Consider the following 19,191-nt stretch of genomic DNA (forward strand, 5'->3'; position numbering starts at 1 on the left):
TCTTTTGATTGCTTCCTGCATCGGTCAATACTTTGCCGATAGCATCCTTCAAAATTACAACCAGAGGCTTGGATTTTTTCTTAAGTTGTTTCAGCTTGAGGAATGCCAAGCGTGTTCTTCCCTTTTGTTTTTCTAACTCTAGGTCTTTGCACATTTCATTGTAATACCTTACTTTTTCTTCTGGAGCCTCCCTTTTAAATCTTCTCTTCAGCTCTTTTACTTCGTCATTTCTTCCATTGACTTTAGCTACTGTACGTTCAAGAGCAAATTTCTGAATCTCTTCTGATATCCATTTTCATCTTTTCTTTCTTTTTAATGATCTTTTGCTTTCTTCATGTATGATGTCCTTGATCTCATCCCCCAACTTGTCTAGCCTTCAGTTGTTAGTATTCAGTGCATCAAATCTGTTCTTGACATGGCCTCCAAATCCAGATGGGGTATACTCAAGGTTGTATTTTGGTTCTTGTGGCTTTGTTTTTATTTTCTTCAGCTTCAACTTGAACTAGCATATGAGCAATTGATGGTCTGTTCCACAGTAGGCCCCTGGTCTTGTTCTGACTGATGATATTGAGCTTTTCCATCATCTGTTTCCACATATGTAGTTGATTTGATTCCTGTGTTTTCCATCCAGTGATGTTCACATGTATAGCTGCTATTTATGTTGTTGAAAAACAGTATTTGCAGTGAAGAAGTCATTGGTTTTCCAAAACTCTATCATGTGATCTCAGGCATTGTTTCTATCACCAAGGCCATATTTTCCAATTATCGATCCTTCTTTGTTTCCAGTTTTCACATTCCAATCACCAGTAATTATCAATGCATCTTGATCCCACGTTTGATCAATTTCAGACTGCAGATGTTAGTAAAAATCTTCAGTTTCCTCATCTTTGGCATTAGTGGTTGGTCTGTAAATTTGAATAATAGTCATATTAACTGATCTTCCTTGTAGGCTGTTTAATCTTTTGAATATTCTTTTGGTTTCAGAGTCACTTGTCAGGGCCAGTAAGGTGATAAATTCAGCAGTAATTTAGAGCAATAAGTAAAGCAATGTGGACAGTGAAGAGAGTGATCCAATGTTATTTTTGAGATAGCATGAACGGGAACTGGTGCCAAGTGTGAGGATGACACATGGGTTGTGTTTAGACTTGATCCTTTGACCTTTTCTCATCACCCTCTAATATTCTATAATCAAGATAATATCCATATTTTCCATTCTCAATTGTTCGTGTTATAATGACTGCTGGCGGAGAAGTTGAATGAAGGAGAAGTAAGTTGAGGGCAGTGGTAATTCAGTGGTAGAATTCTTGCCTTCTGTGCAGGAGATGGGGTTCGATTCCTGCCCAATGCACCTCAAGTGCAGCCACCACCTGTCAGTGGATGCTTGTGTGTTTCTATGATGCTGAACAGGTTTCATCAGAGCATCCTTACTAAGATGGATGAGGAAGAAAGGCCTGGCAATTTACTTGCCTTTTACTGGTGTTGTAGGGGAAAAACATCAGAAAGTTTAGTAAAAGCAAAAAGAAAGTTTTATTTGGCATATATTCAAAAAGGCAAAAGTGAGAAAAAGACCACCATGCTGCCAGAGCCATGTCTGCCCGAGTCCAAAGAACAGACAAAAGTGGGAAAATGGACAAGTATGCTGCCAGAGCCATGTCTGTCCAAGTCCAAAGAAATACCACAGAATAGGCAAGAATGGGAAAATGGACAAGTATGCTGCTAGAGCCATGTCTGTCGGAGTCCAGGGAACGTTACAGTCATCAGTATATATTAACATCACAAATGGGCAAAACCATTGAAGCTACACCTTTTCACAGATGGGCTAGAAACTGTGATTCTACATTTTGAATTTTCTTTCTTAACAATCATTGGTACAGGTTTCAGTAATGACAGTCAGGAGGGTCTTCACTGGTCCAACAAATTTTCTATTCACTAAATGTTCATAGAAAAAGATAAGAGCGGAAAATCTTTTGTGTTCTGGTTGATTGGCTTATGTGAAAGGTTCCCTAAAAGATATTTTCCAAGATATCCTAGCTATTGTCTTTATACCTCGGGGCCCAGTTGATGGGTCTTTGTGAGTCCTTGTGAGCCCAGCTCCAGCTGGGTCACATTCTCTATGCTCAAGGATAGAGAATGATAGCTCCAATATTATTTCCTAAATCACTGGCCTCACCTTTAGTAGCCTTTTCCCTATGCCCCATTCCAAAGTAACCTAGGCTCATCCCACCCACTCTTTTGCCCTGTCTGTGATGTGCACTCTCATACAGTACCAGTTTCTCCAAATCTTTTTCTGTCCTTAAGCCACTCCCTGAAAGCTGTTTTGGGACAGAATATTTCCATGGTGCTCCACTTACAAGCTTTTTTTGCCCTTTCTGTTCCTAGGAGCACATCCGTGCTGTACAGAAACTTAAACTCCTACTCTCCATTTCCAAACTTTCTTTCTTTTTTCATATTTTTTTTAAAAAATATTGTTTTAAGTTGGGGCCATATTATTTTTCTGCCCAGCCCGCTAAAAGCAATCTGATTGTTTCCATGATTTCCTTGTGAAGCTCAAGCCTCTGAAAATCTATCCATTTTCACAAGGATAGAGGATCCAGGCAGTCCTTGCTTAAACCAACAAAACCAAACCCGTTGCCATGTAGTCTATTCTGACTCATATGGACCCTATAGGACAGAGTAGAACTGCCCCATAGGGTTTCCAAGGCTGTAAATCTTTACAGAAGCAGACTGCCACCTCTTTCTCTGGAGGAGTTGGTGGGTTGGAACTGAGACAGAGCCCCCACAGTGTTGCATTAAAAATTCTTTGCTTGGCTTCCTCCCCCACAGTGTTGGATTAAAAATCCTGTTTCCTTTGTTGGGCTTCCTCCCCCACAGTTTTGCATTTGAATCCTGCTTTTGCTTGGAGGTTATATGTAAACCCCATTGCACCTGCATAGTATGAGTAAGCATGTTGTTGACATAACTTGTATGAACTCCCTACTTGTAAACCCCTTAAAAGTAGCTTGTCTCCTCGCCCTGGGGGAGCAGTCTTGGTGGCAGCAGCTGTGACTGACTCCTTTTCCTTGCACAACGAAATAAAAGTGCCTTTCCTGTTCTCCCACCTTGGTCTCTCTTTTAATGGCCAATACAAGTCATGCCGAGCAAGAACCTGGGGTTTCCACCTGGTAACAGAACCCCCGAACTTAAAGTTAGCAGCCGAGCACTTAACCACTGCGCCACCAGGGCTCCTTCAGTCCACTGTGCCTTTTGTAGGGAACTCTGGAGGCATAGTGTTTAAGTGGTTCGCTGCTAACTGAAAGGGCAGTGGTTCAAACCCACCAGCTGCTCTGTGGGAGAAAGATGAGGCAATCAGCTTTCTTAAAGATTTACAGCCTTGGAAACCCTCTGGGGCAGTTCTACTCTGTCCTATAGTGTCGCTATGAGGCTGAATCGACTTTATGGCAAGGGGTTTGGTTTTTTTGGTTGGTGCCTCCTGTACGCCAGGTATTCAAATATGGCCTCTTCCAAAGAGATAATGTCTCACAGGGCGCAGACATATTACCTTCTAAGGCCATAACGGAAACGCTGTTGTTCATGCGCCTTTAAAAACCCCTAACCCTCACCGGCTGCCGTACTGGGTCAAGCTGTTACAGCAATAAGGCGGGTTGGAGCTGCCTGCTGCAATAGCCAATCCTGAGACGGGGTGAGGTGAACAGCAAGACGTTTATTATATATTGATATATGGGAGACAGAGGGGAATAGATTCCTACAAAAAACCCATCTCCCCTACTGGGGATCAGCTGAAGTCTTTTATAGCGACAGTATTATGGGTCTTAGAAGTTCGTGTTAGTTTCCCCTCGAGGTGGTGATGTCTCAGATGAGTTAATCTTCTACTGGTATTCTTGGGGGTGATCTGTTGACATCCTTGGGGATTATCTGGCGACATCCTGGTTTTTCTTGTCACAAGATGGGTGCTTTGTTTGGTTTTCATCCTTAGATCATTATCATTTGTTTTCTACCCTCCAAGGAGGAACATCGGTTAATCTTAAACCTTTTGTAGAGACTGGAGAAACAAGATCATGAGACAATGTGGTGGTTAGCAATGGGGAGTAAACAATAGTGAGCCAGGCCTGTGCGGCCTCTTCCAAAGCTACTTTGAGACTTATCCAGTAGTAGAAGCAGTTTACCGAAGTAAGTTCAACGTTTTGGAACACTTCGTGGTTCAGAAGACAAGCAGGTCACTGTGTGTTTTAGTTCTCGGAACAGGGTGAGGAAGGTGTGTTGACGTGGATTAGTGAAGACCGATGGAGTTCTTGAGGGTAGTGTCCAGGTGGTAGTTTTGGGGGCAAGTAGGCGGGAGTCGGTGCTGTTGAGGTTAGTCAGGAGGGGTGCGCCTTTGTACAACGATTAAGTCTGTCCTGATGGTCAGGGTACCGGGTCTTTGCCGGTCTCTCTGCTTGTAAGGGGTGGAGATGGTATTTATGATGAATGCGGTGTCTGGTTCGTGTTCGGGATTTCATACCGGACTCAGCGAAGTTGGAGCCGGGATGATGGACTTCCTACGGGGTCCAGGTCCAGGTTTTGCATTAATGGGGGGTGGGAGTGGTCTGTGTCTGTGGTACAGAGACTTGTGAAGCAGCCCGCTTCTGTAAAGGTTACAGCCTTGGAAACCCTATGGGGAAGTTACACAGTCCTATAGGGTCACTGAGTGGGAATCGATTAGACTGCAAGGGATTTGGGTTTTTTGGATGTATGCAAAAACATCCAAATTGCTTGGGAGTTTCTTGGGGAGCATTTTCACTTTTAAATAGGTAATTCCTTGAATCTCTTTTTCCATGTAGATGGTCATATTGTCTGAAAATAACCTTGATTTTGTCTCCAACTTTGTAATGTTTATACCCTTTGCTTATCACGATGCATTGACTCTGCTCTTAATACAAAATCGATAAATAATAGGTTGGTAGTTTTTGCTACAATTTCTTTCTCTTCTTGCCCACTCATAGAATGCATTTGCTATATTTTCAGAACGTTGTCACAGCTCCACCTGTGTCAAATATATCCCAAATGTCCAGATTTTCCAAGCTGTTTTACCACTTTATCTCTGACACTGGCCACTCTCCTTCCCCTTAGCACTCTTTGCTCCCTCGTTTGGGTTTGACAAATTGCTGCAAAGTCTCACAGAACTCAAGAACTGTACTTACAGTTAAGTGGTTGTAAGAATGGTGTGGCAGGAGCGTCTGATGAAATATAACTTAGTGGCCCAAATTGGTACAGTATCTTTTGTTCCAGTCCCTTAATGGTGTTTTTCGTATTTGCATCTCTCACAGGATATGCAAAGCCCAGTCCAGAGTAAATATCTATTCCCATGAGGACCCATTTGTAGCCCTCTGGTACCACCAGCATCCTTGGTCCAATATAATCAACTTGCCAGCTATGGCAGGGCCTTCCCCCCAGGGAATCTGCCCCATAGCTATCTGCAACCTCTGTCTTTTTTTTTGCTGGCACACAGAACAATTCTTATTGGCATTTTGTGCCTCAGAGGGTGCAAGAGGGGTTTGTCTAGATTCAGCCTATCTCTGCGTTGCTGCAGCACCCCCATATCTACTCATTTCATGGACCCAATTGGCCACCTCAGGTGAGCATGCCAGCATGTCTGCTTGCTAATTCTAATCACCTTCCGATCCAGGAAGGGGTTTCTATTGTCCATGGATGTAAAATGTTCTAGGGCACCAAATAGACAGAGAGTCGGTGGTATTGGGGGCATTGTGTTAAGAAGAATGACATAAGCAGTGACATCATCTGGGACAGAGGAAATGTACCACTCACATGGAATTTTCCCTTCAGCCCACAGATCCTGACCCCCCAGCAGCAGGAGAACCAATGGAAGGAAGGAGGAAGAGTTTGTAGGATGTGGATATTGTCATTTCTGGGGAGACCCTTCACAGGAGATTGAGATTTCTGAACAGAAATTTAAAGCTGATCCAGAAACCACAAATACAGAGCATCCCAGTTGCTGGCCATATCTTAAGAACAAGAGAAAATGATCAAGGTGCATGTGACTTTTGGTTGGCTTTATGCTTTCTTTTGTTCCCTCATGGATTTGTAGAGGCTTGTTAAATGCATAATTTCTTTTATAATGATCAGCACAAAGCTGGTTCCTATAAGGTGGAGGTTAAAGATGTCCCAAATCTGTCACTTTTCCAAACTGCTGTACCACTCCATCATCTCTAACATCAACTATTCCGTTTCCCTCGGTACTCTCTTTGGTCTTTGGGTTCCATTATTTGCTGCAACGTCTCACAGAACTCACCAGCTCTGTCAAGGAAGTGGCTCACAAGGTTGCAGAGGCTAGCAGGTCCCAAATCCATGGGTCAGGTGTAGGCTTCTCCTGACCCACATGGCTGCAGGGGCTGATGAACCCAAACTGGCAGGTCAGACCACAGGCTGCTGGCTCACAAGGCTATGGAAGCTGGTGAATCCCAGAATCAGCGGGTCAGATGGCAGGCCTCTGGCTCAAGTCCCAAAAACTGGAGATTAGATGATCACGTACTAGATGCAGGATCCAGATGCAAAGAGAGGGAGAGCCCTGCCAGGGCACACACATATATACCATAGATGCAGGCCATACCCCAGGGAAGGACATAACTTGAGTAAGGGTGGGATTTGAGTCACACCTTCCGCAAGGCTGTGACCCAAGATATGCCCCACCCCAATCCTGCATTATTAGCATTAGAGGTTACAATTTACAACACATAAAACGTAGGACAACCACACAATACTGGGAATCATGGCCTAGCTAAGTTGACACATAACCCCAACCGTCACAAGTTACATATACCTTATTTGTATAGTCACACTCAGTCACCGTGTGTGAGTCACAAAGACCATGGCTAGAAGGGCCATATTAAGTAATTCATTGCACTGCACCTGTAAAATACCACTTCAGTTAATCTCAAAAGTTTAAATTTGGAGAAGTAGGAAGTAGAGAGAAATAAACTTAGGGTCTGACTTTAACATCAGGCAAAATAGGATCAAGACTATATTGTTCATGGGATTAACACTAAATTATTGATGTTGAAAATGAAATGTGTTTGGAAGATCTTGTGGATTACATTAGCTGTTGACCTTCGTTTAATATTGCCCTGGCCAGCACAAGAGAATCATTGTAACTTAAATGATATGCCCTGCTTTTTGAAGAGAATGAAGATCAGTTCCTTCCAGGAAGTCAGTATTTCATGGGAATTTTTCTAAGTTTCTTTGATGTTTGTTTCTAGAGGTGATGTGGTGGGTGGTGTCCTGAACAGCAGCATTCTCCTTGATGCAAAAACAGGTTTTCTATGGCTGCTTCTTCCAGTGTCCTTCATAAACCCCTGTAGGAGTAGACCAAGCAAACTCAGCGGTCACAGGAGACAAACACATTAGCCCGTGGACTTAGCCTTGTGGCTGTCTCTAGGTTTATTTAGGAATTAAGCATAAACATACTTGTAAAATGAAAGCAATGCACAGATGTCAAACAATTCTCACGATACTGGTGTTTGAGTACGTATTTGGAAGTAGGGAGTAGCTCTGTGACCTTGCACACGCCCTTTATAGCTGTTGTACACCTCAGTTTTCTCATCTATAAAATAGTGATGATGATAATGTGCCTATCTCATACAGTTATTATGGAGATGAAATTAATGTTTTTAAAGCATGTAGAAGACTGGCTAGTATGTGATACAAAGGAGCATCCAGTGCCCCCAGACTTTCTGATTCTTGTTATTACAGTGGTATCAAATGTCATCACTTTCAGCAATCTGCATGATCACATATTTTCCTGTCTTGCTTTCTTTTGTATTTTTCTTAATTACTGGTGAGGTTGACATCTTTCTTATGTTGGTCAGTTAGATTATTTCTTTTCTGAAATACCTGTCCATTTCTTTGCTCATTTAGAAACTCTGATTTGTCTTATTGATTTATAGGAATTGTTTCTATAGACCTTTCTTTTATATATGGCAGATATTTTTTCCAAACTGTCACTTATCTTTTTCCATGCAGAAGATTTAATTTGTTATTAACACTTTGTCACAAAATTTCAGATTTTTCCCTTTCTGGCTTTTGACTTGTGTCATAATTATGTTCTGTATTTTCTTCCATTATTTTCATACCTTTTTTCCTTTTCTTTTTCATAACTTTTTTAAGTTTAGGTCTTGTATGACTTATCTGTTGATTCCTAGCAAAGTGTCCCAACATTTTAGAGGCTTAAAACGGCTAACCTTTATTATCTCACAGCTTCTGTGGTCAGGAATCCAGGCACAGCATCTCTTGGTGCTCTGCTTCTTGGTCTCTCTCAAGACTGCAGTAAAGGTGTTGGCCAGAGCTGGTGTCTGATTGAGGCTCGAGGGGAAGGGTCAAACTCACTTACTTGGTTGTGGGCAGGATTCAGTTCTGTAAGGGCCTCAGTTCCTCACTGTGTGTTGGCCAGAGGCAGCCCTCAGGTACTTCGCCACATGGGCCTCCCCAACATGGCAATTTCATTAAAACCAGCAAGATGGAAGTAACATATCTAGTATGTAATTTAATGACAGAATGGCATTCCATCACCTTTGTCATATTCTATTAGATAGAAGAAAGTCACGAGGGCAGCCCATGCTGAAGGAGTGGGGACTGTACAAAGGTGTGAATATGACCATGAGGCTGTCTTAGAATCTGCCTGTCACAGGTCTTCTGTTCAGTAAAAACTTATTTTTGAGTGCAGGGTGAGATTTTTGGATATTGCTTCTACTTTACTCTGTTTTCTCTTCCAGAAGTCATGAACAGGCATATGTTAGAAATTCTCACTCTATTCATGTTTACTAACCTCTGCTTTATATTCTGTCTCACTGTCTGCTACATTTTCCATAATTTCTTAAATTGTAAATTACAGCTGACAATGATCTGTTTAGTATATTTGATATGCTGTGAACTTGTCTGTTAATATGCATACGTATGTGTGTGTTCATGTATGTGCCTGTGTATTTGTGTGTCTGTCATGGATTTGTGTCCCCCAAAAATATCTGTCAACTTGGCTAGGTCATGATTCCCAGTATTGTATGATTGTCTAGCATTTTCTAATCTGATGTGATTTCCCTATGTGTTGTATATTCTATCACTATGGTGTAATAAGATGGATTAGCAGCAGTTATATTGATGAGATCTACAAGATTAGATAGTGTCTTAAGCCCATCTCTTTTGAGATATAAAAGACAGAAGCAAGCGGAGAGACATGGGAACATCATATCACCAAGAAAGCAGTGCCAGGAGCAGAGCGTGTCCTTCAGACCTGAGGTTCCTGTGCAGAGAAGCTCCTAGACCTAGGGGAAAACTGATGACACGGACCTTCGAACCTTCCTCCAGAGCTGACAGAGAAAGTCTTCCCCTGGAGCTGACATCCTAAATTTGGACTTGTAGCCTACTAGACTGTGCGAGAGTAAATTTCTCTTTGTTAAAGCCATCCACTTGTGGTATTTCTCTTATAGCAGCACTAGATGACTAAAACAGTGAGTATTATTTATTTTTCCCAAATCCACCCAATTATTTTGTTTCTTGTTCTTTACATATTTTTGATAACTTCTTTAATTTCTTTCTACATATTAAACTCACTAAACCATGTCATTGTTAAACATGTTTAACAACATAGGTTTTTGTCTCTGTAGATTCTAATATTGGCTCTGAAGGGTCATGTTGAATGTAGGAACACGTTTTATTCTTGCAGCTGCCACTAACATGTACTTATCTCTTAGCATGTTGTTGTTGTTAAGTGCCGTTGAGTAGGTTCCAACTCATAGTGACCCTGTGTACAACAGAACGAAACACTGCCTGGTCTTGCACCATTCTCATTATCGTTGTTATGCTTGAGCCCATTAATGCAGCCAGGGTGTCAGTCCATCTCCTTGAGGGTTTTCCTCTTTTTTGCTGACCCTCTACTTTACCAGCCATGATGTCCTTCTCCAGGGACTGGTCCCTCCTGATAACATGTCCAAAGTATGTGAGACATAGTTTCCTTGTCCTTGCTTCTGAGGAGCTTTCTGGCTGTACTTCTTCCATGACAGATTTTTTTGTTCTTTTGGCAGTCCATGGTATATTCGATATTCTTCGCCAACACCATAATTCAAAGATGTTAATTCTTTTTCAGTTTTCCTTATTCATTGTCCAGCTTTCACATGCTTATGAGGCAATTGAAAACACCATGGCTTGCGTCAAGTGCACCTTAGTCTTCAAGGTGACATCTTTGCTTTTTAACACTTTAAAGAGGTCTTTTGCAGCAGATTTGTCCAATGCAATGTGTCGTTCGATTTCTTGACTGCATATAGGTAGCCAAATACATATACATACTTACACACATACATATATGTATACACGTACACTTACCTATATCCACATATATACAGATGCATATACATATCCACACATTTGTATGCCTGTACATGTGTGAATGTGAGATGTTTCTAGCTTAGTAAGAGGATTTCACTGCTTCTCATTATAGAAAGTTATAATTTGATGATGGATGGATGATTGAATGCACAAATACAGAATATTTTATTAAGATTTTGAGTCTCTTACAAGGTGTTAAAAAAATTAGACATGTAGTTGCAGTGTATATAGAAGAAATCAGCAGAACTACTTTCTTCGAATTTCAACCATCTCATCAAAAGGAAATCACTTCATGAAATGGAACCCTGTTATTACAGGAATCACTGACATTCAGTGATGTGGCTGTGGGGTTCACCTGGTAGGAGTGGCAGCTCCTGGACCCTGCTCAGAAGGACCTGTACAGGGACGTGATGTTGGAGAACTACAACAACCTGGTGTCCACAGGTGAGGACAACTCCCCTGTGTCAGAGGGTGCCTAGTCAGTCACCTTTCCTTTCTCACCTGCTCAATGCTTGGGAGTACCTGTGGTGCTCTGAAGTGGTAGATTCTCAGTCCACTCTGTGCCCCTAGACAAGCGGGTATACACTCCCTACTCCTGAGAGAAAAACTTTTGCTTTGTACCTTTGAATCAGAGCTTCGAACCGGTTCATTCCATTTTGAACCCCTGCTGAGTATTTGCATTTGTAACAAGTTCCCAGGTATAAAAATGGCATGGTAGAGGTGTCTGACCTTCTCTAACTTCATGAGGGAGAGGGAGAATCACCATCAACCAGCATTAGCCCAAAGCTGATTCCTATGAGGTGGAGGTCAGACATACCTGCTCTCTCCAACCTTTTTACCAATTCTGACACCAGCTGTCCCTTCCATGGCACTCTCCTCTGCTGGATTCGATAATTCATTGCAGTGGCCACACAGAACTCACAGACCTTACTCACAGTTATGGGGATAATTAGGAAAGTAACAGGTTACAATTCAGGATCAGTAGTGACTCAGAGCACAGTTCTTTGCTCAGGACAGCCTCTTCTCAGCTATGCCCATGCCAGGCCCCCCTCTCTAGCCCTCGGCCCCTTGGCCGGCTTCTGCCCTGCTCAGGGAAGTGTTACAAAGATCTTTAGCTCTGCTAATAAGTGCCTGGGGGCATCCCGCTTCGCCAGGAAGCTACCTGCTTGAATACACTCAGCTCTCTGGTTCCATGTGTCAGCAAGCCTAGCTCCATCGACAAGTGCCTGGGGGCACCCCACTCTGCCAGCAAGCCTCCTGCCAAAAGGTGCTGAGCCTTCTCGCTCTGAGGGCCAGGAAGTGTACTGCACCATCTCCTGCCGGTCTCCTCGTTCTGCTGCCTCTGCTACTGCTGTTTCTTTGCTGCTGCTGCTTGCCATCTCCAGTGTTGTAGCTCTACCTCTCTATCCTGGTTCTGCTGCCTCTGTCTTCCATGTTACAGCTCCTCTCTCTCTCTCTCTCTCTCCATGTGTCCCTTTAAGCCTAGCGGAATGGCAAAACTGACCAATCCCCTTGTTAGGGTTCCATATACCTTATTTGCATGGCCCCATCCCCACAAGGGTGGCAGATACTTTGCTTACATTATTAAGAAACTATCCAATCCCCTTGGTGGGCGACAAGCAGCTCATTTGCATAGTCCCACCCAGTCTTTTGGTGGGAGTTATAAGACCATGGTGAGAAAAGCCGTATAAAAGTGAGCCATTGCAGTGTACCAGGTGATGCTAATGCTGCTGGTTAGGGACCAATTCTGAGAACCACCAGCAGGACAGTGGTTCTCCAAATTTATTATACACAAGAATCACCTGGAGATCTTGGTAAAATATAGATTCTGATTTATTATATTTGGGGGTGGAATCATTAGCATAACCTAGAAACTTGTTAGAAATGCAAATTCTCAGCAGGGGTTCAAACCAGAATGAACCAGTTTGAAGCCCTGGTTTGAACATTGTTTTTTCACAAATGTAACATTCTGCAGTCTTCACAAACCCAAGGCCAATTTGGTCTAAGATTCTGTGATTTCCCATAAATAGGATATCAAGTTGGCAAACCAGATGCGCTCTTCAAGTTGGAACGAGGAGAACGACTGTGGACTATATTAGGTGAAAGCCATAGTGGAATCTTTTCAGGTGAGCGAGTGAAAAGCGGGAAGAGGGGAAGGCTGTAGAAGTCACATTCTAGTGAGAGAAGGACTCACATGTGTGAGGAGTGTCTGAGGATACACAAAAGTACTTCCAGGTATCCCTCTCCCCATGTGAGACCTCTTTCTCTTCCTAGGAATTTTGAGAAATATATACTCCTCTATCTCTTCTGAGATCAGATCCCCATTTATTTGATCTACATCTTCATATTTTTTGTTCTGTAATTTTCTTCTTCCCAGCATTCTCAAATCTTTCCCTTTTTCTTATCCCTCTACCTTCCTTGCTATGAAATTCTACCTTCTAGACCTCTGTCCAAAATGAGAACTTTAAATTCATTACTGAGTACAGTACCTTCCTCCTTCATTGGGAAATACTGATTTCACTTCCTAACATATAACCCTACCTTGGATGTTGTGCCCCCAAAGTAAACTGGTCTCTCATTGTGCCTTTTTCTGCTTCCTTAGCTTCTCTTTTCTCCTATTCTCATGTTCTCCAAAGGTTCTGATTTCCATTTTCTCATTTGTTCCCCTAACCCTTTAAAGTTTCCTTCATTCTGATGAGTTAAGCTCCTTACGTTTCCTAGAGGAGACTGTCAAATTGACTTCTCCCTTGGAATTGTCTAACATAGACTTTTTCTATGTGTTTTACTCTTCTTGATGAAACTTCCTATGAGTTCCCAATATCTACAAGGAGCTAGGATCCTCTTCCCGGCAAGAAAACTCTTATCAGCTTAGGTTGTTGTTTAGTACTGTACCTCTGAAATCCTAGCCCTCCAGCAGTTACCTTGGATGTTTCCTACCTATAGGGCTCTCCTCTTTTAAAGTCTCTGCTCTTCCTGATGATTTTTTAACTAGAAAAAAGATTTTTAACCTCCTGCATTCTGAGTTCTATCATAAACCAGATCATAACTCATGTCTACTGAAATGATCACTTTGAGTATGAGAATCCATGCAAAGATGGCTCCTGTGAGGCAGAGGTCAAATATAGCCCAGCATCCCCACTTTTACATTATTTCTGACACCAGCCATTCTTCCTGTGCACTCTTTTTTTCTATTGGGTTTGTTAAACCATTGCAATGATCACAAAAACATCACAGAAACACCATATCTGCAATAACAACTTTTAATATAACACAGAGGAGTATAAAGAAAGATATAAAGGAAGAAAGGCATAGGACAAGGTCCACGAGGGTTTCCTGCACATCAGCTCAACACCTCAAGGGCGTTTGCTTACGCTCTCGGGAACAGATGTTCTCTCTCATCTACCAGGAAACCTTTTAAGCAGGAACTGTTCTGCGATGTTACTCAGTGGGCTCTTCTTAGCTGGCTCCTACCTTCTCCTGGCAGGCTCCAGGATAGTTCTTGTATGGTTTCAGTTCTTGTATGGTCCTAGCTACTCTAGGCTGGCTACAACTCTGGGCTGGCTTCATGACATCTCTTGGTGCAGAACTCCTTTCGGGGTGGCCTCTCCTCTGCAGTGGCCGTTTGCTCAATGTGCCCTATCGCTCAGAGTGTTACAGGTCGTGGTTGCGGTTCAGCCTTTACACTCTACTGCTGCTGTCCAAGTTTGCTCGTTTCCAAAGCTTGTTGTCACATCATAGGCACTTCTTCCATTTCATCGCAGCTCCATGTCTGTTCTTACCCAGGTCTGCGAGGGTCTCAACACAAGGGCCCCATGTCCAAGGATGAACTCACTTTTCCTTCTTGGCTCTCATTGATCAGAAGGACCCCCAAAATCCTCCGTGTTTTCGTCCTTCATGTAGGCCAGCCCTTGTGATAGGGCGGGGCTCCCCATGCAATCCAGGTAAAGGTCAGACCGAGTAGGTCTCCTCACCAGTCTGGGTGAAGGTCAGTCATTGGACAGGTTCTTGAGAGAATCCTAGTTAAGGTCAGACTGGGTGATTCTCTCCCCTATTCCCAGTAACAGATGGACCTGTCAGGGCTCCGCAGGCAATCCTGGTAAGATCAGTGTAATCCTGTTCATGATGCCAATTGTATTCTAATAGTGTGTGACCTTGTCTTCAAGAGAAGGGATGAGAATTAAGATCAGCACGAAGCTTATTCCTGTGAGGTGCAGGTCAGACATACCTCCACTCTCCCAACATTTTCACCATTTCTATTACTAGCTGTCCTCCCCCTTCCCACAGCACTCTTTACTTCTCTGCTGAGTTTGATAATCCATTGCAATGGCCACACAGAACTCACAGACCATACTTACAATTATGTGGTTTATTAAGGAAGTAATAGGCTACAACTCGGGATCGGGATCAACTTGGAAGTAACAGGATACAACTCAGGAGACAGGACACAGTTCTTAAACCAGGAAAGCTTCTAACCAAGACATTTCTCAGCTCCTTCTCTTGCCGTGCCTGCAGGCAGGGGGCACTTCTCTCAGGTATGCCTACTGCCAGGTCTCGCTGGGCCTCTTTCTGGTTTGGGCAAGTGGTACAGCTCTTTTGGCTCTGCCAACAAGTGCACAGAGGTACCTCACCCTGTCAGCAAGTCTACTACCCAAGGGTGCTCAGCTGTCTCTCACTCCTGTAGTCAGCCATGTTGCGCCGTGTCTCACTGTGTTCAGTGTTATAGCTCTTGACCTGTATTACTGCTCTTTTAGGAGATTCCCTTCCTCTCTCTGTCCATGCCTTTCTGAAAACCTCTGTCTGGTTGGCTGCTTATATAAGCAAGACACTCAGTCCTATTGGGTAGTTTTGTGCACCCTGTTTGCATAGTACACTAACCACTCCCTTTTATAATTATTGTGGCCCAGCCAGTCATTTTTTTCAGAATTATAAACCCAGGGCCAGAAAGACCACATATAAGAAACCCATCCCACTCCAGCTATGTAAAGGAGCCTATTGCACTGCACTACTTTAATTGAATTCCTTTGTATATTTATTGTGCTAACTGAACTAAAAAGTGAGCAAGTAGGGCAAATCCTGTCTTCATTGATAACTGTGAGATGGATCAACGTGAAACCAATTTCCACCTTCCCATGTCTCTATTATTGTTGTTGCAAGCTACCCATGTGGCACTTTCTCCTCCCTGGGAACCCAGAACCAGATCCTGTCCTCCCTGACTGCCCAGTACTAGGTCCTCTCATCCCTGGACACCTGGTGCCAGGTCTTCTCCTCCCTAGCTTCCTGGGCCTTGATCCTCTGTGCCCTGGCTGTCCTGAGCCAAGTCAAAATACATTAGTTAGAAGGACTGTTCTTATTGCTTGCTTGCACAACTCATCGCTGAATTAGCCACCCTGAGCTCTGTCATAGTTTATAAATTAGAATGACTCTGTCCTTCTGACAGCCAAATGGGCAGATGCCAGCCCTGCTGGGTCCTTGCCTCTTTTGGGTTCATTAATTCTCTAGAAGGGCTCACAGAATGCAGGGAAACTACCATTACTTACAGTTACCCATTTATTATAACCAGAAAGCATACAAATGAAGAGACATCTCGGGCATGGTCTGGTCTGGGAGAGGTCCCAGTAGAAGATGTCCATTGTCTCCAGGGATGTCCACACTCTCCCATGCATGGATGTTCTCAGCATTCCAGGGAGCCCAGAACTTCCTTCTTCATGACATTTTGTTGGCTTCATGACATTTTGTTGGTCATGATTTTGGCCTCATTGCATAAGCATCATCGAGTGAAAAAATGGATATGCATGATTGATAGCATCATGCCCCCTCGCCTCTTGAGGTTAGTTGCCAGGAATATCTGTGTGGCCCACACTCATTTGCACACATTCTAAAGTGTTGCCTGAAAGTTTTAGAAATCAAAGGCACCTTGATTGCTGGAAAATTCCAAGGGCTGTCTTTAGGGGACAAAAGCCAAATTGAGTTCTTACTCCCACACTTATTCTAATCATTCTCCTAGTTCATTGTAAGTGTTACGATCGTATTCCCTTCAGTCCCTCAGTGAACTTTTCTAATTCCAAAGCTCTAAATGTTAGAATGATTAAAATCTTGGTGTTCGTCTTCTTTTAATGTACGTGTTCTCTTATCTTATTCTATTCTCTGTTCTTAAATCATAGTTAAATACTGAAGTTTGGTGGATTTTTACCTCCAGTCAACACTTCACTCAAGATTTATGCATCTGTCAGGTTGTTTCGTTTCTATACTGGGATATGTAATAACCATCTTGAATTTTATATACTTCAGAATGTTCTCTTGAACATTCTGTACTTCAGTGCTATTCCTCATCTCATTAAAAGACACTGCTACCCCATGAATCAAGTGAAATACTTAGCAGCAACCCTTTATTTTTCACTTTCTATACCCCACCCCAACAATAATGAATTCATCAGTGACCCTTCCCCTACTTCAAAATGTATCCTCATTTCCCCCATCTCTCCCTAGCCCTCTCATAAAAACCACTTTCCACAATCTGCAGCTACTTTCTTTATGGCTTTCTTTGCTGTTTTTCAGTGGTTTACAAAACTAGCATGTAGGCTTCATAAATGTAAGGAATATGTTTGTGTATCCCCAACAACTTTACTATGTTTGTATGAAAATTATTTTCTCCCAAGTGTTAATTCTGCATTCTTCACATATCCAACTATGCCTGGTGTATAGTTGTCTTTCACTCAGGATTTGTAGAGTGGATGAATCTGTCCTTCACCAATTGGGATCAAGAGTTCCCTCCATATTCTGTGGACTGCAGGTCACAGTGACTTGCTTGTATATTGCAGTCTCTGCATGTTTTGTAACACCTTATGTAAGAAGCAGCTGTATGTGTGTTTATTTATCATGTATTATCTAACCTTTCTATACTGCTTTTACTGTCGTTTATATTTATTGTGTTGTTTATATTATTGTAATTTTATCAATGTGCAAGGAACTTTAAGCATGGTGTTTTATTTACACTCATATCAAAGGGTTGTCACTAAAGATCTACCTCACATCAATGAATTTTTTTAAATGGCTTCATTCCAGATGAAGACAATGGAAGGATTCATTGTTCTCTTCTTTCCTAGAAATCTGGAAAGTTGATGATCATCTGCTTGGGCACTTGCAAAACGAAAGCTGGGTGGATATGATGGAACAATGCTATGAACGTAGTGCATTGGAAAATATTGTTCATAGGCACAAAAATCATTTTCTTTTAAGGGAAAATAATGGTATGTTTGACTTACATGACAAAGCTGTTAAGTCAATTTTACCGGCAGTCAGTCAGAGCAGAAGTGATGAAATGAAGAACTCTGCTGAGCTTAATGAAGATGAGAAAACCTTTCTCCATGATGACCAGGAGCAATTTTGTACTGAAAAGAAATTCCTTGAGAGTCAAAAATCCAACAGCACTGAGTCTCAACTCATTAAGCATCAGAAAACTCCCAAAGTAGGGAAAATGCATGTATGCAGTGAACGTGGGAAAGCCTTCATCAGGAAGTCTTTCCTCACTGATCATTAGATCACTCATACAAGATAGAAACCATAGAGATGCAGTCTATGTGAAAAAACCTTCTCTAAAAAGTTTAAGCTAACTGAACATTATCAGACAACTCATGAAGGACAAAAACCATATAAATGCACGGAATGTAGCAAAGCCTGTCGCTGGGAATCAGCGTTGAAAAGACTCCAGAAAACTCGAGAGAAACCCTGTATATGCAGTGAACGTGGAAAAGGCTTCTTTGAGAAGGCAGATATCGGAATTCATCAGCAAATTGATGCTGGAGGAAGGCCCTATATATGTAGTGAGTGTGGAAAAGGCTTCATCCATAAAAGAGCTCTCACCGTTCATCAGCAAACTTATACTGGGGAGAAACCTTATTCATGCAGTAAATATGGAAAAGGCTTCATCCAGAAGGGAAATCTCATTACTCATCAGCGAATACATACTGGGGAGAAACCCTATGTCTGTGGTAAATGTGGTAAAGCATTCATTCAAAAGTCTTGCCTCATAGGGCATCAGAGATTTCACACAGGAATGACTCCCTTTTTATGTAGTGAATGTGGAAACCTCTATTCTCAGAAGTCAAGTCTCATTGAACATCAAAGAATTCACATAGGAGAGAAACCCTTTAAATGCAGCGAATGTTGGAAAGTCTTCAACACAAAGCGAAAGCTCATTGTACATCAGAGATCTCATGAAGAGACACCGTATAGCTGCAGTGAGTGTGGAAAAACTTTTGCCTTCATGTGTTGGCTTGTTAAACATAAAAGAAAATACACAAGTGAGAAGTGTGTAGATTCTGTCAAGGTGGAAGACCCTTCCACAGCGAGGCTTAGCTCATCACATGCTGGTGATCTTATGCAGGAGAAAAAGCCTGTTAATACAATGACTATGCAAATGCCTACTGTGGCAGCTCAGACATCAGTAAACATGAGTGGGCTCCTAACAAATAGGAACGTAGGGCAGCCTGTTGTTAGATGTGAACCCTCTGAAATACAGAGAATTTGTACAGGAGAGAATCCTTATGAATGCAGTGAATGTGGTAGTACCTTCAGTGTTCAATTATATCATATTTTATGGCACACAAAACACATAGGATAAACTCATACATTGTACTGGGAAATAGGGATGAGCAAAAATCTTTACCTCGTTATATGGCTACAAATGCTTGCTGAACGTGAAGAGGACTTGAAGCACTTACTGGTGAAGATCAAAAACCACAGCCTTCAGTATGGATTACACCTCAACATAAAGAAAACAAAAATCCTCACAACTGGACCAATAAGCAACATCATGATAAACAG

At 42.3% G+C, this 19,191-nt stretch overlaps 1 pseudogene; it reads left to right on the plus strand.

The window, feature by feature from the left end:
- LOC101349717 (zinc finger protein 350-like) overlaps positions 1–19,191 on the plus strand; it is a 45,456-nt pseudogene that overhangs the window by 14,066 nt on the left and 12,199 nt on the right.

Source organism: Trichechus manatus, unplaced genomic scaffold (assembly GCF_000243295.1).
Source record: "Trichechus manatus latirostris isolate Lorelei unplaced genomic scaffold, TriManLat1.0 scaffold00087, whole genome shotgun sequence".
NCBI classification, from domain to species: domain Eukaryota; kingdom Metazoa; phylum Chordata; class Mammalia; order Sirenia; family Trichechidae; genus Trichechus; species Trichechus manatus.